General features: G+C 46.5%; 1 protein-coding gene across 5 annotated transcripts in view; it reads left to right on the top strand.

Moving 5' to 3' along the window:
• nell1.S (neural EGFL like 1 S homeolog) overlaps positions 1 to 16,162 on the top strand; it is a 328,272-nt gene that overhangs the window by 262,751 nt on the left and 49,359 nt on the right.

Below are 16,162 nucleotides of genomic sequence, written 5' to 3'. Positions count from 1 at the left end.
CGCCGCTACCCACGTGGCGGCCATGGGCGCCGCCATTTTGGGAGCGGCGTCGGAAGTGATAGCTGCGCCGCCCGGAGCTCCTGGTCCTGCTCCGGGCGGCGATCGTGACAGTACCCCCCCCCTCACGGGGGGCCTCAGGACCACCGGGACAAGGTTTCTGGGGAAACTTGGCGTGAAAATCCCTCACCAGACGGGGAGCGTGAACATCACGGTGTCCTTCCCAGGAGCATTCTTCAGGACCAAAGCCCCTCCACTGAATGAGGTACTGAAGGGACCCTCTGGAGATCCTGGAGTCTAGGATTTTCTCCACCTCGTACTCGAGTTGACCCTCCACAGAGATGGCAGGAGGAGGAGATTGACCACCAGAAAACCGGTTGGTGATGGCGGGTTTCACCAGAGACACGTGGAACACGTTGGGGATTCTCATCTCTGGTGGAAGCTGAAGTCTGACAGCCACAGGGTTGATTATCTCCAAGATGGGAAATGGACCCACGAATTTTGGACCCAACTTGGGAGATGGTATCTTCAACCGGATATTCCTGGAAGAGAGCCAGACATTATCACCCACCTTGTAGGGAGGAGAAGATCTTCGACGACGATCCGCGAAAGTCTTATGAACCAGAGCGCTCTTCTCTAGGTTCAACTTGGTAGCAGCCCAAATAGCAGACATATGGGCTGCGGAATCGTCAGCAGCCGGGACGTCAGAAAGTACAAAGTCTTGGGGAAAAGCTTGAGGATGCTGCCCATACACCGACATGAACGGAGACCTTCCTGTAGAGGAATGACAAGCATTATTATGAGCGAATTCCGCCCATGGGAGGAGATCAGACCAGTCATCCTGGCAGAGGGATACGTGGTTCCTCAGGAACTGTTCCAGGGCTTGGTTGACACGTTCAGCTGCCCCATTCGTCTGTGGATGGTATGCAGAAGAAAACTGAAGAACAATTCCCAGGTTTTTGCATAGGGAACGCCAGAATTTAGCAGTAAACTGGGTGCCTCTATCAGAGACGATCTCCACCGGGAAACCATGCAGGCGGAAGATGTACTGGATAAATAGCTGGGACAACTCCACCGCAGAGGGCAACTTCTTCAAAGGGATGAAATGGGCCATTTTGGAGAATCGATCAATGACAACCCAGATCACAGTGTTCCCACAAGAGGGAGGAAGTTCGACAATGAAGTCCATGGACAGGTGGGTCCAGGGACGGGAAGGAACCGGCAAAGGCTGTAGTAACCCACTGGGGCGGGAATGGCTTGACTTAGATGTGGCACAAACATTACAGGCAGCAACAAAGTCCTTCACATCTTTGCGGATATCAGGCCACCAGACCAGGCGTCGTAAGAGTTCAAGAGTCTTAGCTGGACCAGGGTGTCCGGCTTGCCGGGAGCAATGGGTCTGTTGCAGAATAGGCAGACGCAGCTCAGGAGGAACAAATGCCATTCCAATGGGAGTATCTGAAGGAGCAGAAGATTGACCAGCCAGGATTTGATCAGCAAACTGTGGATACAGGGAGGCAATAATCTTGACTGGAGGGATGATTGGCTCTTGTCTCTCAGGAGAGCGGTCCACCGGAGTGAAGCTACGAGACAAGGCGTCGGCCTTCTGATTCTTGGAACCTGGGCGAAAAGTCAAGATAAAATTAAACCGAGAGAAGAAGAGAGCCCACCTTGCTTGCCTGGGGTTTAGCCTCTTGAGGGACTGGATGAACTCGAGATTCTTATGATCGGTGTAAATCTGAACAGGAATCAGAGAACCCTCCAGGAGGTGACGCCACTCTTCAAGAGCAAGTTTAACAGCCAAGAGTTCTCGGTTCCCGACATCGTAGTTCTGCTCTGCGGACGAGAACTTCTTGGAGAAATAAGCACAGGGATGCAACTTCCCATCAGCGGGGTGTCTCTGAGACAGGATGGCTCCGGCTCCGACTTCAGAAGCATCTACTTCGATGCAAAAGGGTAGTTCAGGATTGGGGTGTCGGAGAACAGAAGCGGACATGAAGGCCTCTTTCAAAGACTGAAAAGCTTCAATGGCAGATGGGGGCCACAAGCTGGGTTTACCCCCTTTCCGGATGAGAGCTAGGATAGGTGCAATGCGGGAAGAGAACCCCCGGATGAACTGCCGATAGTAGTTAGCAAATCCGATAAATCTCTGGATTGCCTTGGTACTCAGCGGAATAGGCCACTCCTGGATGGCAGACACTTTCACGGGATCCATCTCAAATCCCTCAGGGGAGATAATGTATCCTAGGAAGGGGATCTTGGACACCTCGAAGACGCACTTCTCCAACTTGGCGAAGAGAGAGTTCTTCCTCAAACGAGAGAGTACCTCCTTCACCTGGGAGCGATGGCTTTCTAGGTCTTTAGAAAAGATCAGGATGTCGTCCAGGTATACGACTACGAACCTTCCTAGGAGATCCCGGAACACATCGTTAACAAACTCCTGGAAGACGGCAGGGGCGTTGCAAAGGCCGAAGGGCATAACGAGATATTCATAGTGCCCATCACGAGTGTTGAAAGCCGTCTTCCATTCATCACCCTCACGGATGCGAATGAGATTGTACGCCCCTCGGAGATCCAACTTAGAGAATATCTTCGCCCCCTTCAGCTGGTCGAAGAGCTCTACGATCAAGGGCAGAGGGTACCTGTTTTTTACAGTGATTTTATTCAGGCCCCGGTAGTCTATGCATGGCCGAAGGCCTCCGTCCTTCTTCTCCACGAAGAAGAAGCCAGCCCCTGCAGGAGAGGTAGAAGGGCGGATAAACCCCCGCTGGAGATTTTCTTGGATGTATTCCTTCATTGCAGTAGTCTCAGCAGGAGAGAGAGGGTAAGTGCGGCCTCTGGGGGGCATGGCTCCAGGCAGGAGTTCGACAGGACAGTCATAAGAGCGATGTGGAGGAAGGAATTCCGCAGACTTCTTACAGAACACATCGGAGAATTCCTTATAACAGGAGGGAAGAGACTTTAACTCGGTTGAGGAAATAGTTGAAATAGTTACCTTCTTGAGGGGTTTAGCAGGAAGGCAATGCTGTAGGCAGAATGGGCTCCAACGAGAGACCTGCCCTGTGGACCAGTCTATGGTGGGATTGTGCAGGCGCAGCCAGGGGAGACCCAAAACAACAGGAACATCGGGACAAGAGATGATAAGAAACGAAAGTCTCTCTTTATGCAGGGTCCCAACCTGCACAAATAGTTCACCAGTGGTCATCGTGAGTACAGACTCCAGGGGTTTATCATCTATGGCGACAATCCTCATGGGAGAAGGCAAAGGAAATAGGGGGATTCCCATGTTCTTAGCAAAGAGAGCGTCCATGAAGTTACCCCCGGCTCCGGAATCGAGGAAAGCATTCCGAAGATGGTCTTATCGGTCAGACGAATCTGGAAGGGAAGGAGAAACCTGTGTGAGTTTTCTTGAGTCTTCCCCAGAGACCTATCTCGAGACTTTTGAGTAGTGCCCCCTACATGAGTTACCATAGACATACCTCGGGGTACAAAACTCTTAGCCTTTGCAGGACAGGCATTAGCGAAGTGGGAATGTCCGCCACAATACAGACACAGGCCTGACATCCGTCTGCGGAGTCTTTCTTGTTCAGTGAGGCGAGTTCTTCCCACTTGCATGGGTTCTTCCTGAAGAGAAATGGATGCTTGGGCAGGAGAGGTGACAGAAGCCTGCAGGAGAGGCCTCTCGAAGCGAGGTGCCAACATGGGTTGAAATTTCCTGACACGAACTCTCAGGGTTTGGATGCTCTCTCAGAAGAGTGTCCACCTTGACAGCCAAGGCGATGAGGTCTTCAACTTGCGTGGGTAATTCACGAGAGACCAGGTCATCTTTGATGCGAAGGGAGAGACCATTATAAAATGCAGTATGGTATGCGTCGTTGTTCCAACGAGTCTCAGCAGCAAGTGTACGGAATTCAATAGCATACTCCGCTACACTGCGACTCCCTTGGCGGATTTGGAACAGACGGGAAGCAGCGGAAGTCACCCGGCCGGGAGCATCGAAGACGATCTTAAATTCTTTGAGAAATGCTTCTGCGTCATCCATCAGTGGGGACTGCTTCTCCCAGTGTGGAGATGCCCACTCGAGAGCTTTCCCTGCCAGACGAGTAATCACGAACCCCACCTTAGCACGTTCAGAGTCAAATTCAGTGGGGTGTAGGGCAAATCGAATCTGGCACTGATTCACGAATCCTCGACAGGCTTGAGGATCGCCATCGTAGAGAGGCGGAGCAGGAATATGAGGACCAGAAGTGGAGGGCTGGGTAGCCATGGCAGCAGCCGCTTTGCGGAGGAGGTGCCGCCCGGGGGGTCGCTGGTGTCAACAAGGAGAGCTTTTCCAAGATCGCCTCCAGCGTGAGTCCCACGTAATTCTGCCGGGCTTCATACGCCTCCATGCGGGAATGCAGGCCCCGAAAGGCCCTGCCGAAATCTGGCTGAGCTTCTGGCTGAGCTTCCTCAGTGGAATCCATGGCCCGAAAATAATGTCAGGGAACCGGGAGTTCCCTCTGGGGAGTAGTCCGGATTTAGGAGGAAGCCCCTCAGGAGGGATCAGGATCGTGGTATCCAGGGATTTAGCAGAAGGGGTAATAGAGTTCAGGCAACAGGTCAAAAGGCAGGCAGAATATAAGCAGAGTCCAAAGTCCAGGCAGGGGGTCAACAACAAGAGATCAATCAAGAATATACTCAGGGATAACAGGAACAGCAACAGGGAACCCAGGAATCTATTCAGGAACAAGATCCTATTTTCGGGCGCCATCTTGGCGCCTCAGGCGTCCTTTTAAAGGGGATTTTTGGCGCCCTTGCGTCGGCGTCAGCACGTCTGCGACCGACGCGCTGCGCCTGCGTCCGTCGCGTCGTTGTGATGTCTTCGCGCCTGCGCACTTGCGCGCAGGCGTCTCTGCGCCGGCGCCGCTACCCACGTGGCGGCCATGGGCGCCGCCATTTTGGGAGCGGCGTCGGAAGTGATAGCTGCGCCGCCCGGAGCTCCTGGTCCTGCTCCGGGCGGCGATCGTGACAGTGGGGGCATAACATGAGGCAAATGTTTGTACATGTGTTCCTTGCTGGCCTTTGGTGAATAAAGACCCCCATTCCCATGGGTCAACAATGTCTTCATCATATGGTTATGTCTAATGAAATACTCTAAAAAAGTGGGCAACAAAATATGGGGATGTAAGTATGGACACCCCCTTCATCTCATTCCATACCCAAGGGGTTGATATGAAGTCGTCCCTCCCATTGCTGTATAACTGTTCCGGTGCTTCTAGGAAAGTTCCCACTAGATGTTGGAACATTGCTGCTGGGAGTTGATTCCATTCAGCCACAAGAGCATTAGTGAGGTTGGACACTGATATTGGGGATCAGGCTCAAAGTCGGGGTTCCATCCCACAGGGGTTCAGTTGGGTTACCCCTCTTTGGTGGTTCTGGGAAAGTTCCCACTAGATGTTGGAACATTGTTGGGAGTTGCTTCCATTCAGCAACAGGAGCATTAATGTGGTAGGGCACTGAAGTTCCATTCCACAGGGGTTCATCTTGGTTGTGGGCTCTGTGCAGTCAGGTTCTTTCCATCTCAGCAAACTCATTCTGTAGGGACCTGGCTGTGTGCATGAGGCATTATTGTGCTGGAAAAAATAGGGCCTAGTACAAAAGAAGAGCTGCCTCTCCGGCGTGCTTCAGCGGAGCAGTGCGCATGCGCGCGGCGCCGCGTTTGTGCGCACGCGCGCAGCAATACCTTTGTGCGCATGCGCAGATCCTCTATTCTACCGCGACCCCCAACAAAGTGGGGTCGCGCAGCCAAACTAAATAGCGGATCTGGGCCGGCGGGGCCCACAAGAGCCCGGGGCCCACCGGGTTTTTTCCCGGTGTCCCGGCGGCCCAGTCCGACACTGCAACCTTCCAGTTAGTTTTTGATGCAAGCCCTCATGCAACCACATTGAGTTAGATATTGGTCTCTTTAAATACTGGAACAACATGTTAGAATTCTAATCGCTACGTGTTGGAAGGGCCACTGAGCATTAGTAATGCTGATAATTAGTTTCCTTGCCTACAGTTGAATTCCTGCTAATTAATTGATTGTGACTGTTTGGCCTTGTCTTTGCCATTGGCATGTTTTAAAGTACTGATCACTATGTACTTCATGGCTGTTATCTGAGACCCAACCTGCAGGGAGTTACACTGGGTTGCACAGACGACATTGAATCTATCAACTCATTAGGGGCTTTAGTCTAACTGCAATATCAACTGTTTGTATCTTTGGCTTGCATTGTAGCCACCTTGTACATTCTATTCTGCCAGGTAAACCAGATATGTAGTGATGGGCGAATTTATTCTCCAGGCGTCGAAAAAATGGGCGCCGGCGTCTAAAAAATGGGCGCCGGCGTCAAAAACGGGCGCCGGCGTCAAAAACGAGACGCCGGCGCCGTTTCGCGAATTTTTCGCCGTTTCGCGAATTTCGCAAATTTTTCGGCGAAGCGAAACGGCGCAAATTCGCCCATCACTACAGATATGTAGGGGCACAATTGCCCTGTACATTCTATTCTGCCAGGCAAAGTGGATATATAGTGGCGCAATTGCTCTGTTCATTCAATTCTGCCAGGCAAAGTGGATATATAGGGGCACAATTGTCCTGTACATTCTATTTTGCCAGGCAAAGTGGATATATAAGGGCACAATTACCCTGGACATTATATTCTGCCAGGCAATATGGATATATAGGGGCACAGTTGCCCTGTACATTCTATTCTGCCAGGCAAAGTGGATATATAAGGGCACAATTACCCTGGACATTATATTCTGCCAGGCAATGTGGATATATAGGGGCACAATTGCCCTGTACATTCTATTCTGCCAGGCAAAGTGGATATATAGGGGCGCAGTTGCCCTGTACATCATATTCTGCCGGGCAAAAGTGGATTTATAGGGACGCAGTTGCCCTGTATATTATATAATGCCAGGCAAAGTGGATATATAAGGGCACAATTACCCTGTACATTCTATTCTGCCGGGCAAAGAGGATATATAGGGGCACAATTGCTCTGTACATTATATTCTGCCAGGCAAAGTGGATATATAGGGGCACAATTGCCCTGTACATTCTATTCTGCCAGGTACAGTGGATATATAGGGACACAATTGTCCTGTACATTCTATTCTGCCAGGTAAAGAGGAATATATAGGGGTACAATTGCCCTGTACATTCTATTCTGCCAGGTAAAGTGGATATTTAGGGGCACAATTGCCCTGTACATTGCACCCCATTCCTTCCAGGCTGATTTGCAAATCCACTAATTATTGAGAAACCCAGTGTTCCATTTAATTAAAGCCAATAAAACATATCAGCTCATTAGGTTTCCATTGTATTCAGGAGCGTCAGCATCTTTTGCATAAATATTCGGTTGTACTAAATTGATCTGATGTCATACGAATACCTGATTCTAATTACTTGTCACTTCTTCCTATAGGGCTCATGCTGCAATTAATATGATTTAATGTGATTTTTCTCTTCCCATCTGCTGTTAATTCTTATTACTTCTTACTTGTATATATAAATATATTTAATTTGCTCCTTCTTTTAATAAGTTTGGTAGGATCTATACAGGAAAAGGGAAAGAACAACAATGGATGATTTATGTAAATGTTGCTAATGAGCAATTCTCATGCATCTGCAGACTACACTTCCTTCAGTGCAGTGGAACAACCACATTTCCCTAGGAACTGGAGTTTGCTGGCAGTGCCAGTCAAAGTTCTGTTGGCAACCAAGGCCACCCCTTGCCAACCAGTCACTCACAACCCTGAGCCTTACCTAGAAAACCCCAGTTCCCAAGCATTCCAGATAACAGATCCCATACCCGTACTCATGTGTAGTAATGCTCTTCTAGTAATTATGTGTCTTTATATAATGACAGACAAGCAGATAGGAAGAAGAAGAGATGGCTGCTGAAAGGGTTAATTAAAAGAATATATCTTTTCTATGTAAGTGGTAAAACGTAGCTATTTTTAATATACATCGTTCAATTGTCTAATTATGTCCTTAAGAAAAATTAACGCAGGCATCAAACTGACAGGTGATACAGGTCCCTTCTGATTTAATTAAAATACACGGAAAGCTGCTTGTGATTATTTTTGGACCCATCAACAGGAAAAAGAAATGATTTGCCCTTAAGTGAAAATGTTCTGTCTATAAGTCAAACTATGTATTCTTCCTTAAATAGAAAGTAAACATTAAAAGCATACTTACTTTAACTGACAATATTTCTTTCTTTTAGACAGTACAGTATGAGGGTATAGCTTATTGTGTGCCCAGAACATTCCTTCTCTGTATATTTTTATTTATACATATGGGAGGAGGTAACTTTTTTATTAGATTAATACAAAATACAGATTAAAACAAGCATAATAAGAAAATAACAGATTTATCCTACTAAATGCAGAACAAATGCACAGACATCATGAGCAATTACAAATATTAAATTAACACACATTTGCTACTTTGTCTCATATCATAGAAAACAAAAATAAACTTCTCTATACAGTAACAGTTACTGCTTTCCCAGTGATTTCTCACATCACATGAACCTTAAAGGAGAAGGAAAGGCTTTGTGCAATTGGGGGTATCAAATGTTAGGCACCACCAAGTGATTGTAATAACTAAACTGAAACCCTGGGCCGGTGCTCCTATCAGCAGAAAACTGCACTGCCCCGGGCTTATACCAGTGAGCACCAAAGAGTTATCTCCCCTTCCCCACTGCATCTCTACACTTGGATCCCTCCATCTTCTTCCAGTGACAGTTAATCTCCTTTCACCTCTCCTTGCTCCATCTCTGTGGAAATTTTCTCTTTACTCTTCTTGCCCTGATCTTCAGTTATTGCCCCTTCCTGGGGTTGTGGATTATTGGCATAACTTTCCTTTCCCTTTAATGTCTTGTTGCTCCTGATCTTCCTTGTTTATTTCCCTTTCCTCCCCCTTTTCTTTTGCATTTTGCCTTTCCTGTTCCTCCCTTTCCATCCTTCTCATCTCCTCCTCCTCCTCCTCCTCCACTTCCGCCACTTCCCCCCAACTCTTTCCCTCGGTCAGCACATACTGTATCTGTTGGGATACCTTAATGCTGTGAAAAAATTATTTTCCCTGCTTTCTTCCCTGCCTTTCCTACCACCTTCCAACCCTCTTGCTTCTTCCCACTTGCCTTAACTTTAGGGCGCATTCTTGGTCTGCTCTCCCTTTCTGAGTTTCCTCCCCAGCCTCCTCTTCCTCACTATCTTCTTCCCTCAAATCTCCTGCTTCTGCATCATTACCTGATTCCATTGGCTCCTGTGCCCTTCCCTTCTCCGTTACAGGCTCCTCTATTAACTGAAAGAGTTCCTCCTCCACTCGTGGGCAAGCCTTGTGATCTGGGCATCTGGGCATTCACGGTGTGTGTGGCCCAAGGTACCGCCAGGTTACACCGGATCTTGCTGCACTCTTTGCTGACATGTCCTCGTGCCCCACACAGCGCATACACTTTGTTTTCACAGTCACTGGCTAGATGGTGTTTGGAGCCGCAATTAAAAGCACTGGCGAGGATGCCCAGGGTAGAAACAGGAGCCTCTCTTCTTGCCTATGAAGAAAAAGTTGGGGAAATGTGTAGGGACATTATTCTGCACCTCCAACCTGACTTGTGCCCTGTACCTCGCCACCCAGAACTGCTTTTCATTGTTATTTAATGCAAATAAGTGGGGACAGCACCCTGCACTGCCTCCTCAACCAGACCATAATATTTTAGTTGGAAAGTGTCCCATCGGCTGGAGAGGGAGTCACTGGCATATGATGAGCTCTCATTTCCCTGCAGATCCTCAAGATATCGGCCAAAGAATGTCAGTCTGTTTCCTATGCACCAGCCTTAAGGTCTATTAGGGAAATTGCCAGAGCAGAAAAACACTCTATTTGGGATATTCTTATTTATTGCACAAATCACACGTCTGGGCCTGAAGTCTGAGCATGAAGTCTGAGCCGTGTAACTGCCTATTCCTGCTAAGGGCTGAGATGAATGGATTTTGAAAGTTCCAGGTTAGAAAAATGACATTAAAAGAGAAAAGTTCTAACTTGCTGTGGCAGGAGAAACAAATTCCATATCACTGATTAAATGAGGGATGAAAAGTGTAAGGAAATTCTGTTTGGGGCAGTTCCTGAGTTAATTAAGCAATATATCCCATCATGCTTAGTTTCATGTGTACAAATCCTGAATATTGCCAGTTGCCCACTATTTTGGCTGCATTGTTAGAGGAAGAGCACTGAAGAGTTGTGGGGGGGGGGGGGGTATGGGCACAACATTAATATGGTCCCTTATAATACAGCCTTGTGCCTTTATATGGCCTCAGAACCCCTCAGTGACTTCTAATATCCTTGTCATTTACAGAAGGGGGTACATTATCCCTTATATAAGATCCGTACAGAAATCGATGCAAAGTTATAAGTCAGAGCTTCCCAGTCTGTTTACAAGTTGTTATTTTGTTTCTCTATATAAATTTTTCTCCTCTGGAAAAATCGATTGGGGAAATTAAGCTTTATATAGAGAAATTAATACTCTGAGGCACCGGAATGACTTTATCAATAAGGATTTTGTGCAGAACGTATACAAGTTGTTACAGTATAAAATGAAAAGACACTTTATGAAGTTCAGGGGGAGTGGAGAGCACCTTATATACTCCAGTCATTATTTATGCTCTTCATTCCACCCCTGAAGGTACCATTGGAAGGGACGAGCGCAGGTTTACCATAAATATTTGTGTAGTTAACCCCACGTTGGCCAAACTCCCTCTGACCCAATTGCAATGCAGCAAAAAGCCAACCGGCTGCTCTCAACCATGAAAAGGCCCATGTATTATTCAGCATGCCAATGCTAACTCTCTGGAAAAGGAAACTTCTAGTTTCTTGTGTTTATACCCGCTCACTGATGGAGTTCATTCTTCATGTTGAGAGGGTGCAGCGCCAACTTCAGGATGGAATCGCCCTACAAATTCATTGTCCTAGGATGTCCCACTTGCAGGTCTTTGGCTGAAGTTCCCAACAACCTCTTGGTAGCTGCATGCTGGGAGTTGTTACTGTGGTGCCAGTTTATCTGGAACCCCCTACTAAAGCCAGAGAATCAACCTGTGGTACTTTCATGGGGAACACAGGGGTACCATTTTTGTTCTTGAAAGTGTCTCATTCCACCCCTCAGCTCCATAAAGTAGATGCTCTTTAACTTAAAGGAACAGTAACATCAACAAATTTTTTACAAAAATTCGTTAGAATACATGAAAAAAAACCACCAAGACAAATTAAAATTTTAAATTGCAAAGCCTTTATTAAGAAATAACTTACCGAAACTCCACTTCCGCTCTTCTTTAGAAGAGGCGACATGGTGACCATCCTTAGTGCGGCGCTGGATTTCTCCTGCCTGGCCTGCTCCCATAGTCTACTGACAGCAGAAAAAGCGGCCCGGCTGGATGAAGAGCTGAAGTGCCCGGTGTGCGGCTCCTTCTACAGGGAGCTCATTATCCTCCCCTGCTCCCACAGCCTAACCCTATCCTGTGTGCCCAGAAAATCCTTCTGCAGACCCAGGACTCCCCGCAGAGCCGGCGCGCCTCGGGGGGAGATCTTGCGGGGACTCAGCCTCCTACTCACCCGGCAGGCGATGCTTAGCGAGAGTGGCAGCGCAGGCGGCAGGGCTCACATACATCACACTGCTCACCTCCTTGGGACTTCACGCACAACTGACACCTCAGGGCGGCCACCTAGTAAAAAGCTGCTACGGGCCACAAATATCCTGGTTGGAGACCCCTGCTCTAAGTCAAATAAAGATGCTGCTTCATTCACTTATCCACACATTCTCACTGCGTCTTGCTCTCGCTACCTTGTTCTTCTAGCCACTAGCCAGTATCCCCTAAACCTACTCCTGGATTCCCCCCTTAGTGTCTGTCCCAGCCATCCTTTAGTATTCCCCTTAGTACCCCCAGGTCCGGACTGAGAATTAAAATAGGCCCTGGCATTTCAGGTACACAGAGGCCCAATCAGCCCACAAAGAGGCCCAATCTGCCCCCACCAGCCCACTAAATATTGACTTTCTATGGGACCTTATAGCAGCCCCTCTGGCATTTGCCAGAACCCACATATTGCCAGTCCGGGCCTGAGTACCCCTCTCCCCCAGCCGATTGCGGAGTTCACTGTCCTGCCCTGGGCACATCTGTCACCAGCCTCTCTGCTAGGCTTCTTAGCTGACAACTTCACTTCATGTAACAGTACATGTATCCCTTAATATCTTGGAATTAAAAGAAAATAAATAATGAATGTAAATTACTAAGTGCTTAGAATAGCAATCTCGTCAGTTTTACATTCACTTGTTTTAAAGGTTTACTTATCCTTTAATAAGGCACCCCTAGTGATTTTACCTTGGTGGTATTGGAATAAACAATGCTCAACTGCAGCTCCCATTATGCTCTAATTCTAGACAACATTTTTAGAGAGTGCTGGGAGTTGTAGACCATCAAAGTTTGGGTAAACCATGGTTACACTGTGTGCTTAATCAAACCTTTTAGTTATCAACTGTATGCAGGGTCTACAATTCCTTTTAATGGTTCTATTGGGTGCTCTGTTAGTGGCCGTAGTTCTGCCTTGTTTTTAATACTTGGTATCTGGGCTTAATGGACAGGTCCATCTCTCTTTTACTTGCAGTCAGCTCAGCAACCAGATCACTGGGGGGATCCATGCAGTCTGTTCCTCTGAGGACCTCATACACAGAGATATGAAATCATCCTATGGACAGAACTGATGTGGTTGTGCTATACTTTAGTAATGAACAAGTAACACCACCATAATAAAGAGATGAATTAGGGAGTCCAGTGTCTTTTGCCCAGAGCCTGATTGATGATTAATTACTATAAAACAAACATTGATCAGAAAAACATTAATCTGGTTCTGTCTTGATTCAGAGCGCGAAAGGCATTGTTTTGCCTCTGGAAAAAAAAAACGTGTTCTGTCTCTCTCATTAACCTGGAGTGAGTGTTCAATTGGGCATTGCAGGTGCAGAGCTTGACTCAAAGGAGACATTTGGGCAGATGTAAAGGCTTCACAGTCCTATTGATACACTGGAGTTTTTAGGTTCTGATGGAAGGCGCTTTCCTTGCTCGGCTTAAGTGCGGAGATGAACATCAATGCCCCCTGCCTTGCCATAATATCTGTGGCTGGAGAGTAGTGATGGGCGAATTTATTTGCCAGGCATGGATTTGCGGCAAATTTCCAGATTCTGCTGACGCCAAATGTTTTCGCGAAACTGCAGTGAAAATTCACCGTGGGAAAATTCACTGCAACAAAAACAAAATAATCCAGAAATTTGGTCAACGGTTGGATCATTAGACTGGCCCGAACCAGTACAAGGGGTCAGGGCCGCCATTAGAAATCACGGGGCCCCGTACAACAAAATTTTTGGGGCCCCCTGGGCCCCGCCCACACTGACGACCAAGCTCCGCCCCATATCCCGCCCACATCGCAGTTAAAAGACCACACAGACATCAGCGCTAAAAAAGTAACCCCCCCCACACAAATTGTAAAAAGCTATTGATGGTCAGGGCCCCCTTATAAAAAAAATTGGGGCCCCAAAAAAAAAAAAATTTAAATTTTTTTTTTTTTTTTTAAAAACATTGGTGGCAGGGGCCCCCTTATGAGTTAAAAAAAACTTGGGGCCCCAACAAAAAAAATGTAAAAAAAACTAAAAAATAAACAAACATTGGTGGCAGGGGCCCCCTTATAAGTTAAAAAAAACTTGGGGCCCCAACAAAAAAAAATGTAAAAAAAACCTAAAAAATAAACAAACATTGGTGGCAGGGGCCCCCTTATAAGTTAAAAAAAACTTTGGAAAAAAAAAAATTTTTTTGAAAAAAAAAAAATGGTGGCAGGGGCCCCCTTACAAGTTAAAAACAAATTGGGGCCCCAAAAAAAATTTAAAAAAATAATTTTTTTTTGAAAAAAAAAAAAAAACTGGTGGCAGGGGCCCCCTTACAAGTTAAAAAAATTTGGGGCCACCAAAAAGAAAATTAATTTTTTTTAAAAAAAAAAACAAAAAAAAACAATGGTGGCAAGGGGCCCCTTACGAGTTAAAAAAAAATTGGGGCCCCAAAAACAAAAGTTTTAAAAAAAAGATTGGTGGCAGGGGCCTATAGAATATTAAAATAATACATTGGTGGCCAGGGGATTAAAAAAAAAAAAACACAAACTGGTGTTCAGTAGAATTGAACTCATGGCTTCAGTACTTCAACTTCGCCTCCTTTCGTGACTTCGGGTCTTTTCACCGCTTCAGGACTTCAATTTCGGCTGTTTTCGTGACTTCGGGTCTTTGCGCTGCTTCAGGACTTCGGCTTCGGCTGTTTTCGTGACTTCGGGTCTTTTCGGCGCTTCGTGACTTCGGGACTTCGGCTTTTTCCGTGACTTCGGGTCTTTTCGGCGCATCGGCTTCGGCTTTTCGGCACTTCCGCATTCGGCACTGAAGAGGAATGACGTACGGCTCGGGCGCTCGTAAGGGGGGCCCGGATCTTCAAAAAAATGCAGCGCTGCCGGGCCCCCTTCATGCCCGGGCCCGGTACGCTTGTCCCCCCTGTCCCCCCCTGATGGCGGCCCTGCAAGGGGTAGACAGATTGGGTATGTGCCTTGTACTTCTTGTGTCTACCCCTGGTTCTGGCCCTCAATAGAATGGTGCCACCCCCAGTAGATAAATTACTTAATATGGACTGATAAAAGGTAAGTGTCTATCAAATTCTACCCTCTCATGGGACCCCCCAGTTTCAATTCTATACAGACCTAGCCATAGTTACTGTATCCACATACCTCCCAACTGTCCCCTTTGTCACGGGACTGTCCCATTTTTCGCTGGACTGTCCCGTTTTTTCGAGGGATAGTCCCGATTTTGACATTTAACCCACAGTCCCGGATTATTACTGGAATGTCCCGACTTTCTCTTTGATCTTTAAACGGCCAGAAAAAGATAGAACGTTTTTAAAACGTAATTGGCTTTTGCCAGAGAGCCCAGAATACATGGCAGATGCACTTGTAAATAATTTTTGTTAAATAAAATTTGTTACACTTTAAGATAAGCAAATAAACAATTGTAACAATTTAAGATAAGCAGGTCTCTTGGGGAAGCTGTGACTTGCAGCTTAAAGGGCATTTTCATCTTCTTTAGCAAAACTGTTAAAACACATAAAACCTGACCCTAAAACCCCTATAAATGTGATCCAACTTTCCATAAACTGCCATTTCCATAATCCTGGAAATAGAGGAAGCAAATTAATAAACCAATATTATTTCAATGCGCCGCTGCACTGCATTTCAAGTGAATAATGAATTCTGACAGTCATATTAACCTGCATTAGCCAGACCCGATTATGCAGAATCACGTGGTTACAGCGCCACCAAGTTCCCCCGTCCATTATACCATGTGATATACATCTATCCCCGTCATTGGCTAAAACTCCCCCCTCCCACCCAAACAAAAGCAAATAAAAAATGTTTATATTTCTGTTAATAAAAACATATTTTTTTTATCATTGAGAATTAAAATGTAAATGTGTTTCTTGTGACAAACTCCAGGAACTTCTTAACCGCAAGGCTTTATGGTGCCGACGGAGAATCGCCATCAAATCGCAAATAAACCTTTTCTCCGGGAACTGTTAACGTTATTTGTATGGATCCTTCAGCATGCATTGGGCTATAGGAGTTTAAAGGGGAAGTTTAGTTTTCTTATCATTATTGCAACAGCAAAGGTGCACTTTCAGTTCTTTCCACCCAAATATTAAAGAATTAGAGAATTCTCTTGCATCTGTAATTAAAGGAGAACTAAACCTCAACAGAGGATCTGACTAGAAATGCTATACCTTATGTTTTAGGTTCTGCACCAGCTCATTGTGCTTCCCCCCAATTAGGATCTGTGCCCCAGAATGTTCTGTTATAGCTAGAATCTCAGTCATAAAGCAGGGCAGGACTGCTGCTTCCAATGTTGATCAGATAGTATCTGTGCAGCTACTGGGACAGAATGCTCTGTTATACAGATAGCTAGAATCTCAGCTGCCATAAAGCAGGTCAGGACTGCTGCTTACAATGGGGATCAGACAGTATGCAATGAGTTGATGCTTTTCTCTTAAGATGTTTTGGTTCTTTGTGTTGGAT

Source organism: Xenopus laevis, chromosome 4S, assembly GCF_017654675.1.
Source record: "Xenopus laevis strain J_2021 chromosome 4S, Xenopus_laevis_v10.1, whole genome shotgun sequence".
Classification (NCBI taxonomy): Eukaryota; Metazoa; Chordata; class Amphibia; order Anura; family Pipidae; genus Xenopus; species Xenopus laevis.
The sequence above is the reverse complement of the archived record's forward strand: the minus strand, read 5'-3'. Positions and strand labels throughout refer to the sequence as shown.